This window comes from Lissotriton helveticus, chromosome 6, assembly GCF_964261635.1.
Source record: "Lissotriton helveticus chromosome 6, aLisHel1.1, whole genome shotgun sequence".
NCBI lineage: Eukaryota > Metazoa > Chordata > Amphibia > Caudata > Salamandridae > Lissotriton > Lissotriton helveticus.
The window spans coordinates 257,530,761-257,549,862 of NC_136067.1; the positions used below are offsets into that span (position 1 = coordinate 257,530,761).

The following is a 19,102-nucleotide window of genomic DNA, read 5'->3' on the forward strand; positions in this document are numbered from 1 at the left end:
GGGGCACTTTCAGAGAGATGGTTCCTTTCCTACTGCTGTGCTTGTATGCGGGTAGATGAGGGTAGATGAGGGTAGGTATCCTTGTTCTGTGGTTTCCATGACGTCAGAAGGGCCCTCTCCCCCTGGTATCCCACTCCCGCAACACCTCCAACATCAGATCTGCTATAGGGGGGCGTCTATAGCCTCTGTTGTCTTCCTCTGTCAGTGCCCGCTCTCCCACCCTTGCCCAGGCTGTGACATCTTTTTCCCACTCAGATATTTTGGGACCTATTAAAGACTGCCACCTTAAGGCTATATGCCTTTTTTGCCAACACTAAGGCTAGGTCTATAAATCTAGTACCCACTTTTTTGTCCTTAGGCCTAGCAAACAGACCTCTGCTGTAAGGGGAAGGGTGCGTGCCAGTATATCATGTAATATCCTCGTGATCTGATGCCAATATCCTTGCAGGGCCGGTAATTCCCACATCATGCATGCAAAACCCGCATCTAGGATCGCCATCTTGGGCATTGCTTGTCTGTCATTCCTAGCATTTTGTTGAGTCTGTGTGGGGTGACGTGGGGCATATGTAATAGATTGAACTGGTATGTATTTAAAGTTGGAGTTTCTAGAGATCTTTCTGTCTCTGTAATTTCTCTACCAGCAGGTCCCCCATTTCCTATGTAATGCCAGCAGCGACTGTTCGGACATCTCCCTGATAGCCCTGTATAACCATTTTACAAGATGTCTTGCTAAACCAAATGTTACCATCGCTTGCAACAGTGCGTGTGTGCCTGGTTCTTGGGTACCTCCCCCCAGAGTGTAGTAAGTGCTTTCTGTAAACCATGGTAATTCAAAAATTCGCCTGGCAGCAGGTAGTAATGAGTGATTAGGTCACTAGTGCGATCAATTCTCTCTCCTGGTAGCAGTCACTGGTAGTCTGGATACCCGCAACAGTCCATTCTCTCAGCTGGGCTTCAGTAAAGAAGGAGGAAGTGTCGCCACATGGGAGGCCCACCAAAAGAAGGTCAGGTGTGTATAATGGATTCCCCGTTGCCCGCTGGATACCTCTGTACCAACATTTCAACGCTATTTTGAAAAGCGTGGCCTGGGGTTGGATCTCTACCTTGGGACACAAAGGTTTTGCGAGTAGTCTCCCCGTCAGGTCTGTATGTGTCGGGATATCCAAAGTCTCTAATCCTATCCCATCTAACCATTTGGCCAACCACTGGAGTTGAGCTGCCAAGCAATAAGCTTCGAAGTCCGGTGCTCCCAACCCTCCTGTTGGGGATCTCTGCATATTAGCCAGTGACACCCTATGACGTCCCTCATCCCAAATCAGCTCTCTCAGCAATGTATCTAGGTCCCTAAACCATTTCTTTAGGATCACTACTGGAAGCTTTACAAAATAATATAACAGTCTCTGCAATACCACCATTTCGGATAGAGCCACCCTGGACATAGTGGAAAGTTTAAGGGAGCGCCAAAACAAAATGTTTGATTTAAGGGAGTGTATTGCTTGCCCTAGGTTACCTTCCAGAAGGTCCTGTTGATCATGGTACACCTGTATTCCCAAGTATTTAAATGAGCAAGGAGCCCAGTTGGTGGCAGATGGGAATGTTGGCGGGCGGAGGGTTGAGGGAGTGAGTGGAAAACATGTGTTTTAGATGAGTTCACCTCCAAACCCGTAAGGGTGGCATATTCCTTCAGTATGTTCAAAGCACTCTTGACGCCTTGGTTGCTTTTCATAGGGGTAGGAGTATGTGGTCCGCATTTAGGGATATTATAAACTCCCTTCCATCTACTAGCAGATAATGCTTCCTTCCCTCCTGCCCAAACCGTTTTTCCAGCGGTTCAATGGCTAAGGCAAACAGGAGGGGGGAACAATGGGTAGGTTTGTCTGGTTCCTCTATGAATATTATATGGTGCCAAGACTATTCCACCTATTCTGACCCTGGCCGTGGGGCAGGTAAAGAGCAACCTCACCCATTTGATCCACCCCTCTCCCAGTCCCAATTTTTGCATTACGTGCACCAGAAAGTCCCACCACTGGGAATCAAAGGCTTTTTCTAGGTCCACTGCCATTACTACTGCTTTGGGGTTTACAGCAATTTTGCAATGGTACAGTACATGATATAGTCTTTTAAGGTTCCTAGAGGTCGATCTTGAATTAATCCATTTTGGTCAGTGTGGACTAATGCATGCACATGTGGGAGTATTCTTGTGGCTAATATTTTACTTACAATTTTGAAGTCCATGTTTAGCATGGACAGCGGGTGAAAATCTGAGACATGTGGATTTCCAGATTAGATTTTGGGAAGTGGGACCACCAGAGCCTCTCTTGTTGAGGCCTGGAGACGACCGGATTGTGATGAGTCGGCATACAGCGTCTCCAATTGGGGGGCTAATAGAGAACTGAAGGTGGAATAAAACTCTGTCAGAAGCCCATATGGGCCCCCCCCCCTAGCTATGTCTTTAATAGCTGTTCAGATCTCGTGGGCACTTATTGATTTCCCAAGATATTTCTGCGAGCCAGGGTCTATTCTATTCAAGTGTAGTGTGTTGAGGAATCTGTCTATGTGTTGGCTTGGCAGCTCTGTTGGCCGCTTATATAGTGTTGTGTAGTATTCTAAAGAAGTGGTATTGATTGTTTTGGGTGAGTATAGCGTGGTCCCGTCCTGAGCCTGTAACCTAGTGATAGGAGTGCCCCTGTTGCCTGGCCTAATCAGCCATGCAAACAATTTCCCTGATTTCCCGCCCTCGATATGCTGTCTTTTCTGGTCGTCTTTGAGATCCAGCACACTCCTTCTATCCAATGTTATGTTATGTTTACTCCTGGCTCCGGACAGTTATCTCTGAATGTCATCTTGCTCCCCAAGTGTGGTTTCTAAGAAGTTAATCTAATTTTCTAATTTCCTGAGCTCAGTCTTAATATCCTTCCTCGCCCCTATGGTCTGCCCCATGCATTGGCCTCTGGTGACTGTTTTAAATGTGTCCCATTCGATCAGGGATCAACTTGCAATGCCCCGGTTCACATGGAAGTATTCTGAAATAGAGGTACTTAATGTGTGCTGGAAGCACGGGATGGCTGAGGCTTCAGGGACTGTGGACAGAGACAGGAGTAATGGGCTATGGTTTTTAATAGGGTGCGCCACTAGTACTCAGTATCAGTTACCACCTGGCTTAGGTGCGTAGAGCAGACAAACATATCAAACCTAGTGTGCAGGCGGTATAGTGGGGAGTAGTATGAGTAATCCCGTGTGTATTCATGTTGTAGCCGCCATATGTCGGCCTTCTCCCAATGCCCCATCCAGTCGCGGAGACCTTTAACGTTCGTGCTCGCTAATGTTCTGTGCAATGGGGGAAGGGACCTGTCAAGGCCTATATACGCCATGCAATTATAGTCACCCCCCAGTAAATGTCAGGTGCTGCGACCCGATAGCTTGTGTAGGAATTGTAGTTGGTCCTGGTTAGGGGAGTAGATACTACCCACTGTCCCCTCTTTGCCCAGAAGCCTGCCTTTAACAATCACGTATTGACTCTCAGATTCTACAAGTATCCGTGTTGCCTCAAAGGAAGTCCCGAGACGTATCCAAACTAATGCCCCTCGGAAGTATGCAGAGTATGTTATCGCAAACAATTGCCCCTCCATCGTCTATGGAGGTGATGCCCCTCTTCCGCTGTTAGATGTGTTTCTTGGACCATTACTGTATGTGCTCCTCTACGCTGCGTATAACTGTGTATGTTGTGGCGTTTTACGGGGCATCCCATGCTCAGACATTCTAATATAAGACTTTTATCCCCCTAATATGTGTGTTTGTAACTGCCGTGTGAATCTTATGTTATAATCTAGTCCCTGTAACAGGTTGAGACTATGCCTAGACCCCCAAGTGGTCATCTTAAACCCAACACCCCCACCCAAGGGCAACAGCGCAACCACTAATAGTCCAAACCTGTAAACAAACGAATACGTTAAGGTACAACGCTGCCTCTGATACATCAGGCAGAACACTCTGCAAGGAGGGGAGGGGGTAATCATGTAAATGTAGTATCTGGTCCTCATCCTGGTCCATCTCTTCTGTATGCCGTCGATTCCGCTGCCCTCCAAGGATTCTTGGTGCCTCCTACAGCAGTGCTGGCGTGGCTGATCCCATAGGCCTCTGCTCTCCGTTTGAGGCCCAATTTGCGACCTCCGTTAGCACCACAGTCGTGGTTTAGTCTTGGGTTTAGCAGGTCTAAACAATGGCATCTGCTGACCGTGGGATTGATTTGGCCAGTGGGGGGTCACTTCCAATTGAGTCTCCAGGCTCAGAGGCTGCATATTTGGAAGATGCATCTCTGTCCCGGTTGCGATTGTGAGGTGATATAAATTGTGCTACAGTTTGTAGCTCTGCTTGTCTATCTTGTTCAGTTTGGGAGGCTGTGGGTTTCTGCAATTGAGTCTTTCTCCATACGTGCCTTTGCCTCTTCCTGGTAGCATGAGACAGTGTCTGAGGGCCCTGTTTCTTTCTAGGTATGGGTGTGCCCACATTATATGCTTCCAGCCAGGACAAGGTCTCTTCCGGGGAATCGCAGAAGTGCTGCATTTGAAATGATTGTAAGCTTTGCGAGAAACATTAGAGAGTAATGGATCCCTGCCTCCGGTAGGGCTCTTTTGGCTTCCAGAAAATATGCTCGCTGGGCCTGAACCTTGGCAGGGAAGTCTGGAAATATTAACACTTTGCTATTGTCTATTATTTAGCGGCCATGAGTGTGGGCTTGATGCAATATATTGCCACAATCCCTATAGTGGAGGAGTCTTACTATCACAGGACGGGGAGGTCTTCCTGGTGCTGGGGAGCGAGCTGGGACTCTGTGTGCCCTCTCTAGGGTGAAGATTTGTGGAAGGTTTTCCGGAGCTACGACAGAGCATTGCCCTTTTTCCAGACAAGCCACCATATCTGCTCCCTCTACATTTTCCGGGACACCTTTGTTATTTCTGCAGCTGCGACCTGCTGCTTCTTCAGCTCTAAAATTGTCACTCTGAAGGAGAGCTCTTCTCTTTTGATCAGGTTGCATTTCTGTTATTGTGGTCTCCACTTCCCACACTCTGTCAGCAAGTTTGTGGGTTCAGCATGTAGAAGGCCGAAGCCCACGGAGACCACACCAATATCCTGCTGCCTGCTGCAGGGCTGTTTTAGTATCAGCAATGGCCGCCAGTACTCTGTTCAAGTGCAAATGCAGAGAGTTGTCAGCTCCTGTGCTCTCCCCTCACCCGTCTCTCGTGGCATTGGGGAGGTCTCTCTGGTGGTTGGGTGAGTTCCCCCTGGCTTCTGTTTTGGTTTAGGCATCTTATAGTTATGCATCAATACTCTGAGCAAGATACAATCCTGGTTCTACTCTAATCATCTCAAACATAACCCAAAAAAAACTGAAGTCCTCCTCTACTCTCCAAAAAACAACAGGCTCCCCTTTCAATCCTGGATCTCTGACCTTAATGCCCTCAACTGATCGCTCTTCTTATCCAATTCAGTGAAATCACTTGGAATCACCATTGACAATAACCTAACTCTTAACAACCACATAAAAAAATCAGCTACAGGATCTCTCTTCACCCTCCATCATCATAAAAATTCAAACCCTTTATTCCCCTCTGAAGACTTCAAATGAATTGTCCAGTCACTAGTACTCTCGAAAATTGACTATGCTAGCACTATCCTCACAGGAACACCCAAAGTACACATAGCCCCCCTCAGATCTGTGCTCCACTTAGCGGCTAGGCTAATCACCGACAATAAATGTTTTGACCTCATCTCCCCAGCCATGAAGGCCCTTAGGTGGCTACCCGTTGAAGGTAGATCCTCCTACAAGACAGCATGCATTACGCATAAATCTCTCCACCAAAATACCCCGGCATACCTCACAAACAAACTCAAAATAGCGGGCTGCTCCAGACCGATGAGAAGCACCAATGCTCTCCTCCTTGTCCCCCCTTTGTTAAAAAAGAATACCACACAATCATGCTCCTTCTCCGGAAATGTCCCGAACATCTGGAATGCTCTCCCCAAGGACCTGCGATGTAACCCCTCCTACCTCAGCTTTAAAAAAGACCTTAAACATCACCTTCTCATCGCGTATTGGGGTCCATAATACCTGCCTCTGATCCTACACACTACTTTTTCTCATTACTATCTTCTCACCTACCCCCGCTTTTTATTTTTCTCCCTGTTTCCCTCTCTCCCCTTTCTTCCTTCTACTTCCTTCAACTCTCTCCTCCAAAAATCTGACTACTTTACCTCTCTTCCCCAACTTTGATTCTTACTCACCTATTCTTATCTAATCATGCCTCTCCCCCAGTCCAGCCCAGAATCTTTTTTCTCTCGCCTTCACTCTTTACCGAAATTTACCTGTGCTTCTTTTTACTCTGTAAAATAGCCCCTACAGCTACTTTACATGTATATTGGCTCTTTGCCCATTTTTGTTTAATCATTTTGTTGTAATTTCACCTGTCTGAATGCTCTGCCATTGAACAACTGTTTCTTTGTTCCTGTAATTTTTTTATCACATGTAAAGCGCTCTGATACCCCCGGGTCGAGCCAGTGCTATATAAAACCTTTCAAATAAATAAATATTGTCTCAGTCCAGCTTCTGCAGGCCTCCCCGAAAGCTCTATGTGGCTGCCAAGTGAGGGCTGAAGGGAGGTATCTATTGTTCTTGGCTTGCACCTGCGTGCACACTGCATATGATGAGTTGTTAGACCTAGAGTGGTGACAAGCACCCACTGTTAGGAAGGGCTGGAGTGATTCCATATTGAGGAGGTGTGTGGAATGAACACCCATTTTGCTTAGGCCTTTTGGAGCCATCTCGTCACAGCTACCACTATCTGGCACCCTGCTCTGTTCATGCAGTGCTCTGTATCCTATGTTACTTATTGCCCATTCAGGAGAGATGTAGGGCAGAGGAAGGAGTCATCTCTGGGTCTGATCACGGTCCTTCACCTTGAGAGAGCACAAGTTTGAAAAAAATGTATAAGTACGCCATATTTACAAGCACGTAGTTAGTTTAAACATGTTTTGCACACGAGTGTTTATATCCAGGAGTGAAATATACAGAGTGGTTTATATTCAGTAGTGAAATGTATAGAATGTTAAGTAGAGTAACTATAATTATAACGGTGTGAGATTAATGTAGAAATGTTGGAATATATGTGAAAACCTCATGTTCTCATGTTAAAAGGATCATGTCCGAATTAAATGTAACTTTGAAAATGCAGTATTATGTGTAGGCCTTAGGGCAATTCACAGCAAACCTGAACGTGCTGCTAAATTAATGTGAGATAAAGTTGACATGGTTCTTTCAAAATGTACTATTGAACTTAGGGTTAAAAGTATATGCTTTATAGATGTGTTATTTTAGAAACGTATGCTAGTTAAGAATGTTTGCTGTTTAAATCAAGTTAACGTTTTAAGAGTGCAGGAACCTGCTGCATGTAAATCAAGTAGGCCAGAGCAGATAATGTCATGTAGTTTAAATTGCCATGTGCTCGTTAGAGGAGAGGTCGTGAAGTGTCCAGCACGGAGCTTTGAGAGTGTTTTATGACCCAAGATATGGTGGAGTCTGGAATTTGAGGCCCACTGCAGGATGAGCTGTATGCAGGTGCGAGGGTCCTAATCAGCTCGAATGAAAGGGACTTTGTTCAGTGGCGCCTTGCGCAGGCCTGTAGGAGTTTCCAGGAATTTCAGGGGGTATCAGCGCACGGAAGAAGAAGTCTGGGAACCAAGGTCAACTATAACGAGGGTCTTCAAGAGTACCATCATGGAGTTTGCCGCGCAAAGATGTACCACGTGAGGGGCGTCCCAAGGGGCGTTTCTATTGGAAATGTGATTTGGTATTAGGGAAAGAGACCCGGGAGGAGAGCAGAGCAGATGATTTTGGGAGCCTAAGGAAGCGGATGGGTAGGCAGATAGGCTGATCAGGAGAGACCCATTATCAGAGAAGAGACAAAGAGAAGTGCGTGATCTTCTTAGGAAGTCACCACGGCTGACACCTAGAGGGTTAAGATCTTGCTAAGTAGGGATGTCATTTAGTGTAGTGTAGGGACAGACTAACCTTAATTTTCTTTTCTGTAATGACTTTGAGGTTGCAACTTGTATCCATTTTGGCAACCCTGATGGTTTTCGAGCTTGTACTTATTATTCTGTTTTTCAGACTCAGACTATTCAAAAAGTTCATGTTTATAGTGATACCGATTTATCTTCTTAATCTCATTTTGAGAAGTTTGTATCTTCAGTTATCTTTGACTTTATATTAAAACTTTAAAACTTAAATTTGGTCAGTGGTCATTCAGAGTGGTGTAAGTTCTTAAATTGATTGATTTATTGCGAGATTACCTTTTACTCAAGACAGGTACCAACGATTCAGTCGACATAGTTTGGGATTTGGTAAAATAATTAGTAACCAGTAATCCCGCGTTAACAGTTGGTAGCAGAGTGAGGATGGTTATCTTCTTGAGGAAGGTAATCTAGAGAGGTTAGTTTACCCCAAGGCCCGAGACGTCGAGAGACGAGCAGCGGAAGAATCGTGTACCGAAAGGTGCAGACGGTGCGAGAAAAGCAGCAGTATCGGAGAGTGAGTATAAAAAGGGTCATGCGTGAACAGATTGCGGTGTTTTGTGTTGTATTTGTACTGTAATGTCTTGCGGAGTTGAATGCCTGTAGTGTGAATGAGAGAAGGTTGTGAGCGCGCGCAACCTGGTAAACTGGTAACCTGGTAAACGGGTTAACTGGTGAAATCTTAAGTTCAGGCCAGAGCTTAAGTGGTTTTGGGTGTATCGAACATCCAGGGTAGTTGTCGACCATAGTACGGAGGTCACGAGGTACCATTGACCGCCGTGGATCCAAGATAGGGGGAGTGTAAGAGTGAGTGTATGAGTAACGGACGCTGGTCGAAAGTTACTGTGTGTGAGTAACCTATCGGAGAAGGCGATTGTCTGGAAGTAAACGGAAAGACATTTCGCCAAGTTAAGGTGACAACTACAGAAAGACTGTGGGCGTACAGTCAAGAAAGGTGATCGCTTGGACGGAAGTAATCATTTTTCAGAGTATGAATGGGATGCGTGCATGACCGAGGAGACGAGCTGAGAAAGGAGGGGAACTGCTGCGAAGGGGGACGGGTGACGTCGGCTAGAGCCGCGCAGTGATTGAGCGGTTGGTGTGACGTTAGCTAGAGCCGCGCTCTGGTTGGGCGGCTAGCGTGACGTCGGAGGAAAGTCGCGTACGGATAGGCCAGTTAGTGAGAACGGGGCTGAGATTGGTGGAATATCATCAGGAAGTAAACAAACGCGGAGAAAAGAGAAATCATGAAGTGTTTTAAGTGTTTGAAAGGGATTTTTAAACGTAAACGAAGTGAACATTATTACGGGGAAGAGGCTCCGCCAGAGGGTACACCAGCTCATTATATGGCAACGAATGTTGGGCTGCATACGATATTGTGGATTGGGGCTTGGAATAAGCTTACGGAAGGGAATGAGGAAATGCAGTTCCCGAGGTACGGGACGTTTAAATTAGAGGTGTTACATCGGCTGAAAGCAACCATGTCCTCATTGAAACCCTCGCCCAGACCAACACAGTTTGAGGCTCTTAATGCATGGATTAAGGCTGCACACGACCGAAATTTGAACAGGCGTCAACAAAGGCTGACGCGATCGGTAAGGGCAGTGCGAGATTCCAAATGGGATGAGGAGGAAAAGCGTTGGAGGGTACAGACTATTGAGGTGGAGAAAATGTATCCGATGAGGGAGGTGTCAGGAGGAGGAAACCTCATGGAAGGAGACGAGGAAAGCGAGTCGGAGGACAATCTGATAAACAGATTGTTAATGGATAGACCACCTCCGAGAGTGGAGTTGATAGAAGATAGAGGGCTCGCAAGGGAGGATGGGAATGACATAGAGGGATATACACCACTCCCTATATCGGAATGGACACCTAGCAAAGGCGGAGAAACACCTCCAAACAACACTGTACAGAGTGTAGTGGGAAGGTTTGTGGTGCAGAAAACGCCAACCACAGAAAGGGTTGAGTCTGTGGGATTGCCAGACGCTCTTCAAGTGCCTGTTACCATAGGACCCATAGTTTCGATCTATAATTCTGAGAGAGATAGAGGGGAACAACAAAGGCAATTGGATAGGGAAAGGATTGAGATGGAAAGGAGGAATAATGTGACAAATGCATGGAAACAATTGCCAGGATCAGTAACATGGAATACCCCATTAGACACAACTGTCGGTCCCAATTCAGAACAGGGAGGTCCGAGAGGACCAATGGATCTAAGGGGACCGCGGCCAAGATCTTTTTCAGAGTTAAGAGCTGATTTGAGGGAATGGGACGGGTCCATAGTATCTCCGAGTAACAGGACAAGAACGGAACCAGAGTGGGAAAGCAGGGGTAACGGGACTGTATCTCATTGTGGGGCCAGCGAAAGCAGTCAGGGCCGGGAAGGCCAAAGTCAAGAGAATAGAGGGGATGCATGTCCTACAAATCAGAGAGAACAGCCGGAACAAAATGCTAGGATTGTAGAATGTGAGGAAATGTCCCGTCTCTGGGGGAAGGGAGGAGATGAGGCGGTACGGGCTTTCCAGAATAGGTTTAGGTGCCTTCATCATACCCTCGGGGAAGACGTTCAACATTGGAGAAAGGAGAACAGTGATAGGTCCCGTCACGCCTCGAATAATCAGGAATCACAGGGAAGTAGGGAGGAAAGAGGGAGTAATGGAACATCTTACCCTGCATCCCGTGAAACTAGCCAGGATGGGGAGAAAGAGGCTAGGAAGCATGAAGGAGTGTTTCACCACCCACCCCGAGAAGACGGAAAGGCATGGGATCTAGAGAGATGGGAACAGGGGAGGACTCCCTATAATTCACCAATACCTAAACGTAGATCTCGGAGCTGGGATGGGAGAGATGCGGATGGAGGAGCTAAATTGAGTGTCTTGAAAGCTGAAATTAAGGCAAAAAGGCTTGATGTTACCAGTTTAAAATCAGATGTTGATGAGATAATAGATGGAACATTGCCTTTGGAAAGGATAGAATTGTACGAACAGGATGAGTTATTGTTCATGGCAAAGGATATTACTAGGAAAGCTAGAGCGTTTCATGAAAAACTGACTGATTTGGCAGACAAGTATGCCGTGGATTTGTCTAGGACAAGGGCATTGCAGAGTAACCACAGATTACAGTACGCAGACCAGGATCTAGATGAGAAGAGAACTACTGGATTAAAAACACACATAAGAGAGCTGGTAACAGGGATAAGAGTGTGGAGAGAACTGGATAAATGGGAAGAAAGGTGGTCGAAAAAGGGCACAGTTAGGCGAAGTACAAATGTGATGACCCCTGAGGGAAGGGTAATGCAGATGGAGGCATTCCCTTTGCGAGAAATATCAAACGGAAATTATGTACATGTGCCCTGGAGTAGAGGAGATTTAGCTGCATTTACCAACTCATTTCCGAAGTTGCGGGACAATCCAGTCGAATGGTATAAACAGGTAGAGAGGTTTGTCAAAATCTCGAAAGTACTGTGGATAGATTTGAACACGTTGTTTGACATCGTGGTTCCATCTGATCTGTGGACCCCTTGTAAGACTAGTGTCGAATGGCCAAATGCTGAACCATTGAGGGATTCTCGAACTAATGGACCATCTGAGATTGTCATGCGAAAGTATGAAAGGGTAATAGCATGGCTGAAAGATAAGGTACCACCACAGGATATAGATTGGGTAAAGATAGATCGAACAAGGCAAGAACCGAAGGAGACAGTTCACGAGTTTTATGAAAGATTATTGAAAACATTCAAGCAATACAGTGGACTAGATGTAATGGATCCCAAAGATATAGGGCAGTTTGTGTCAAAGTTTGTCTTGGGGTTGAGACCTGATATTTGTTTGATGATACAGCAACATTTAATCTGTTGGCAGAACAAACCACTAGATGAGATTTTACGATATGCGAGGTACTGCAGTGACGAGATAGATTCTAAAGCCAAGAATCTAAAGGAGAAATTGATGGTGGTGCAAATGCAGTCCGCTGGGAAGGGTGGCCAGCAGAAGCAGGGGATGGGACGAAAACCAAATGGTCAGAGCAAAGATAATGAAGAAGGGCAGAGACCTAGGATAGACTTTGCCACTTTAAAGAAAACGACAAAGTGTCATCAGTGTCACCAGGTGGGGCATTGGCGACGCGAGTGTCCCTTTAACCCTGAAAATGGAGAGCTAGAAGTAGAAGAACAGGTCCAAGAAGACCCAGTGCAAAAGGTGACAGTCCCAAGCAGTAAGGTGGCCAAAGGGGGGACTTCGGCTCCACGGGCCCAATTCCCACAGCCACCGAAGATAGCAGCTGGAGGAAAGGTCTTTAAACAAATGCCGCTGTTTATCGAGGAAGAAAAATGTTATTACATTGACCCATTGACAGGACAACGGGTGAGCAGTGAAGAGGATTGTACCCTCGGGGCAGTCCTAGAAGTGGATCAAAGAGGGCCATTTGTTGAGGCAGAAGTGGCAGGGTGTCCCACTACGTTCCTAGTGGATACTGGGGCTACTCGTTCGACTCTGAGATCAGCGGTGGTTCCAGACTTGCCGATGTCAGGGGAAACAATTCAGGTGGTAGGAGTCGCAAATAAAAGAATGACTAGTCCGTTGACAGAACCAGTATCTGTGAAAATAGGCAATCATATGAACGAACATCAGTTTGTGGTTTGTGACTCGAGTCCGGTATGTCTGTTAGGAAGGGATTTGTTATGCAAATTGAATTGCACCATATACTGCACCCCACAAGAAGTGGAGGTACAGACTACCGACGATGATGCTACCTTTAAGGTGGCCAATTCAAAATTCTGTGTAGAACTATATCCTACTCTGACTGTAGAAGATCTTCCACAAGATTTAAGAGATGCAGTGGCGTCAGAGGTGTGGGATTTCACAGGAGAAGATATAGGATTGATTAAAGGGGTAGAACCGGTAAAAATTCTGGTAAAACCAAATGTTGAGTTTCCAAGAACGCCTCAATACAAATTGTCCCAGGAAACGATTGCGGGAATAAAACCTGTGATCGAGTCAATGATACAGCAGGGAATACTGAAAGAAATCGTGGGCAGTCCTTGTAACTCCCCGATTATGGGTTTGCAGAAACCTAGCGGGAAGTTTAGGATAGTGCAGGATTTACGAAAAATTAACAACATAGTCGTTTCATGTTGTCCCGTGGTACCGAATCCATCAGTAATATTGTTTCAAATACCATGTCAAGCAGAATGGTTCACAGTGATAGATCTTTGTCAGGCTTTCTTTTCAATCCCATTGGATGAAGAGAGCAGGTACCTCTTTGCTTTTAAAATGGAAGATCGCGTTTTAACATGGTGTCGAATCCCACAAGGATTCACAGACAGTCCATCCATCTTTAATCAGTTGTTGAAGAAGAATCTTGAGAATCTAGTGCTGCCACAGAACTCGGTTCTGGTACAGTACATAGATGACCTACTTGTTGCGTCAGAGACAGAGGAAGCTTGCAAAGCAGATTCAATTGCCTTACTGAACCATTTAGCTGAAAATGGACATAAGGTATCTCCGAGCAAGTTGCAGTATTGTCTGACAGAAGTACAGTATCTAGGGCACAGGTTAAAAAAAGGGAAACGTAAGGTGTCCCCAGAGAGGATTGAGGCGATAATGAAAATGAATGCGCCTACAACACAGAGAGAAGTTAGAATGTTCCTAGGAATGGTGGGTTACTGCCGACAGTGGATAGTTAACTTTTCACTGAAAGCAAAGCCCTTACAGAAACTGACGCACAAGGAGGTGAGTGATCCGGTACCATGGGATGAAGAATGTCTGGTGGCGTTTTTACAGCTGAGAGACGATTTATGTCGTGCTCCGGCTCTGGGAATGCCAGATTACGAAAAGTCATTTTCACTCTATTGTTGTGAAAGAGAGGGATGTGCTTTGTCAGTCTTGGCACAGACCCACGGAAATGCCCGTAGACCAGTTGCATATTTTTCGGCTACATTAGATCCAGTAGCCGCAGCGTTGCCCGGATGTCTCAAGTCCGTTGCTGCAACGGGTGTCAGCATTGAAAGGAGCGAGAGTATTGTGATGGGACATCCAGTAGTGGTGTATGTACCACACTCAGTTGAATTGTTAATGACCAGGACGAAGACGCAGCATCTGACCAATAGTAGGCTCACGCGCTATGAGCAAGTTATTCTTGCCGCAGAGAACGTGACTCTCAGGAGATGCTCTGTCTTGAATCCTGCTACTTTGATGCCATTACCTACGGTAATAGAAGGCGAAGGATGTGAAGACCACGATTGCCTTGATGTGACTGAACTATGCACGAAACCCAGACCAGATATTGTGGATGAGCCATTGTCAGACCCCGATGAAATTTATTTTGTTGATGGCTCATGTTTAAGAGACGATACTGGTCGGTTGAGAGCAGCTTATGCTGTTTGTACTATTACTGGAGTTGTAGAAGCCGCTTGCCTGGAAGGAGTACATTCCGCACAGGTAGCAGAGATTATTGCCCTAACTCGTGCCTGCATAGCAGGAAATGGAAAGAGAGTCACCATCTACACGGACAGCCAATATGGTTTCGGTGTGGTTCATGATTTCGGGCAGTTGTGGTCTCAGAGGGGTTACATGACTTCCTCTGGTTCGCCCATTCGAAATGGAGAATTTGTGCGATTGCTGATAGAAGCATTACAAGGTCCTGTTGACATCGCAGTAGTGAAGTGTGTAGCCCATACTAAGAATACAGATTTTGTGTCACAAGGTAATAGATATGCTGATGAAGTCGCACGCTATTGTGCGGAACAAAGTTATTCTTTCTCAAAGGTGGAAATAGAAGGTGCAGAAGAAAAGACTGAATTAAGTATGATGTTAGAAACGGTAGACACTTGGGAGGATTTAAGAATAATGCAGGAGAACGCACCTGAAACTGAGAAAAAGGCATGGGAAACCGCAGGTTGTGTGCGAAGTGAAATGGATTTTTGGGTTTCAGCAGATGGGAGAGCTGTGTTACCTGAAGAGTTAGCAAATCCCATGGCGAGAGAAATACATGGTCCAGTACACCTAGGAAGAGATGCTATGTTGAGAGTTTTTAGGCAGACTTGGTATTGCCCTAAATTTAGAATAGCAGCGGAATCAGTATGTAAGCGATGTGTTACCTGCCAACAACTGAACGTAGGCAAACGAACACCAGTCACACTGAGTCACATTGGGAGGTCGGGGGGGCCTTTCAATAGAATGCAACTAGATTTCATCGAAATGCCAAGAGTCAATCGCCTTCGGTATGTGTTGGTGATTGTATGCGTATTTTCCAGATGGGTTGAAGCGTACCCTACACGTAGGTGCGATACACTCACAGTGGCTAAATTGTTGCTCAGGGAGTTGATACCGCGCTTCGGGGTGCCTGCCTCTTTGGAATCTGACAGAGGAAAACATTTTAACAGCGAAATAGTGAAGATGTTGTGCTCCACGCTGAATATCGATCAAAAGCTGCATTGTAGTTATCGACCAGAAGCTTCAGGAATTGTGGAACAAGTGAATGGCACTTTGAAGAATAGATTGGCTAAAGTAGTGGCATCCACATCCTTGAGTTGGCCAGATGCTCTTCCTTTAGTGCTCATGAGCATGCGCAGCACACCAGATAGGAGGACAGGTCTCTCTCCCCACGAGATCCTGATGGGGAGGGCCATGAGACTTCCTACAGTTCCAACTACTGCTCTATTGAATATTACAGATGATCTAATCTTGGATTATTGTAAAGGACTGTCTGACGCCATCCATTCTGTGTCCCTTCAGGTGCATGCGGCTGAAGTTCCAGCAGCGAGGAACCTGTGTCATGACCTGAACCCAGGGGACTGGGTCTTAGTTAAAAAGCACGTCCGGAAGAACTGCCTAGATGTTCGCTGGCGTGGGCCCTTTCAGGTAATCCTGATAACGAACACCGCGGTGAAGTGCGGGGGGCTGCCAAATTGGATCCATGCATCCCATACTCGAAGAGTTCCAGCACCTCTAGAAGGAACAGCTCCCATCCCAGACGAAAGCCCGGAAGTGGAAGAAGAGTCGCAAGAAGGGATAGAGGCAGCTGAGGGGGTGTCGGAAGAAGTTGGGAACGCAACGGATTCAGAAGGAGAGCGAAGGCAGGACGGCAGTGAGACAGAAGACGCAACTGAAGGAGAGAGCAGAAGTGAATACGACTCAGACTCAGATCCGTATCGGAGCGACCAAGAACCAAGTGAGAGGACAAGGAATAGGAGAATAAGGCTTGGAGCTGCCACTTGGCCAACAAGGAGAAGAAGGCTAAGTTTGAGGTCGGCCCAGGAAGAAACGCTTACTCCTATATCCGAAGACTCAGATCCAGAAGAAGATATCCAGGATCAAGCCGAGGAGGGTCTTAGAAGATCAAGTAGGGTGCGAGTGCCTAGCAGAAGATACTCTACTCCCGATTGGACCTACCTCGTTGCAGATGTCTGGGAGACACAGAACAGGGAGGATCAGGGAAGTGGAACTGATCAGAACTGACCCGATCATCACAGTGCAAATAAGGTTTCTACTGCCAGGAGCGGAGACCGAAAGGTTGCTGACACTCAACATCGTTCATCCTGCTCTTCTAAGTGGAATAAGAAAACTGATTTTAGAGACAGTTGAGTTTCCAGTTTGCTGTTCACGATATCCAATATTGGAGGGAACTCTTCTTCGTTTGGAAATGCTTGAGCGAGTAGTAGAAATGCTAGGAGCGCTTATTGTTGTGGATTAATACCATATTGTGAATGTCTTCAAAGGGGCGCAGAACTGGAAAGGTGAAGAAAGTGATCTTGATTAGAACGGACCCCTTTGTAATTGTGGATGTAGAACTGATAGTACCAGGACTAGAAATTGAAAAAACGCTAACTCTCAATTTTGTCCGTCCACTTGTCTTGAGCGAAATAAGGAAGAATAATCCTAGAAAAGGTTGACTTTCCATGGTGTGGTACAAACTGCCCAGAACCTGAGGGAATGATACTTCGGATGGACATTTATGAAGACGTAGTATCACTCCTTGAGTCATACATAACTTCAGACGAAAAGAAGACTTTTTGAAAAGAAATTGTAAATTTGTTGCAAGATAACCTAGCGCCGAGTGGAAGAAGAAAAAATGGTAGGGGTTTCCTTTTAGCGGATGGAGAAGGGCTAGGGTTGTCTATTTTCTACTGGACTTTGAACTGTTTTGCGGAAACAAATTGTCAAGCTTCCAAGTGTTCAAAGAAAGACATTGCAAGAGAAAAAGACTTTGTTTGAAAAGAAGAGGAAGTGAATGCTGGAAGAAAGTCAAAACTACACTGTTTGAGAACATGGAGGCTGGCAACCCGAACCGCAGGGCAAAATGTATAGCTGTTATACTTTTAGGAGTGGTGGTTTCTCTTATAATTTTAGTGGTAACTGTTTCATTCCTAGCGGGACACGAAGGGGATGAAACCGCAGTTAAGGAGGATAAGGGAGTATCAACACCGAAAACTACCATTATTAAAGAGAAGGGAAACATCAATGAAAAAGACAAAGCATTGTTAGATGCAGAAGTAAAAAGGTTACACATGGATGAGTCACAGGGAAATTACAAGTCAAATGCTTATGCTAAATTGCTTTATGAATATGTTGATGCCATGGAAGTAAAGGATTGTTATGTTTGTATGCAGTTACCAGCTTCAGTGGAGGAGGGTATCAGATACCATCATCTTCCGTTGACATATGGAATAACGTGCAGTTTATTGTTGAGCATGTTTTATGGACGAGACGGATTTGAGTATTACTTCTCGAATTTCGACTCGACATTGCCAGAGGTTCCGAATTTCAAGCATTTGAACAAATGGGACTACTACAAAAGCGAAGACAGATTACACAAGTGGTTTATTCCATGGAGAACGTTAGATACTTCACATGCTCGAAGGAACAATCTGACTTGTCAAATATCAGAAGTTGAGAAAAAGTTTATAGCACAGGTAGATACTAGATACAGGAGGCAGAAGATATTGAAGGCATCAGGACAAGGGGAAACAGATTGGACCAAGGAGGAAAGGGCACAACAACGAAAAGGTAGTATTGGTCCAATTGCTTTGGATAAGGAGAAACGGGGGAAACTGTGCATTCACAGGAGTTACTCCTATTATGAAAACGTTTATGTAGGACAAGTCAATTGCGAACATGCCTTTCAATTGGAGTATTACTCTAAGAACTTCATGAAAGGGATGCAAGCAATACCAAATGTATATTTTGTATGTGGAAGATATGCCTATGTGAAGTTACCAGATAATTGGTACGGATCATGCTATCTGGCTGTTGTCTTTCCTAAAATATATCATGTTGAGAATTTAGACACGCCTAAGAAAGAAATATCAACTAGATGGAAGCGAGGGCTGGGTGCAGCAGAAGTAGTTGGAGATGTAATAGGTGCTGCATTCCCTTTCTTAGGATTGATAATGAATGACATTAAGATCAGGAGGTTAGCTACAGTCGTAGATAGACTATCTGCCAGTACTGCAAGATCCTTGATGCTGATAGAAGGGGAGATGCAATCGATTAGGGCAATGGTTCTTCAGAACCGACTTGCTTTAGACGTTCTGTTAGCAAAAGAGGGAGGAGTCTGTAAGGCCTTGAAGGTCCAGGAATGCTGTACTTACATTCCAGACAATTCAAAGCCTCTAGAGAAGTATATACAAAACATCACTGCCATACACTACGAAATTGAGGACCTGGCAAAGGTAAATGTGTGGGAAAAAGTAGGCCATGGAATGGGTAAAGTTGGAAGTAGGTTTGCCAACTTAGGAAAGGGTATCGTTTGGTACATACTGAAACCCATCATCATAATTGTGATTTGTGTAATCACTTTGTGGGGATTGGTGCGTTTGTATCAATGTTATAGAGCAAATAGGCTACAGAGAGCTATGAAGAAACAGGAAGAAGAGTTGACAGCGATGCAGGACACTCAATATAAGAGTCTGAAAGCATTAGAGAGTATGAAAAGAAGTGGTACTGCCCTGTCTTCACTTTAAAAGGTTCTACATTTTTAGTGTCTTGGTAATGATGACCCCTGAAGGTCATCAAAGGGGGGACTGAGAGAGCACAAG

The 19,102-nt window shown here is 45.5% G+C and overlaps 1 protein-coding gene across 1 annotated transcript in view; it reads left to right on the top strand.

Moving 5' to 3' along the window:
* Positions 1–19,102, top strand: part of LOC144761326 (WD repeat and coiled-coil-containing protein-like) — a 157,572-nt gene that overhangs the window by 25,985 nt on the left and 112,485 nt on the right. The window lies entirely within an intron of this gene.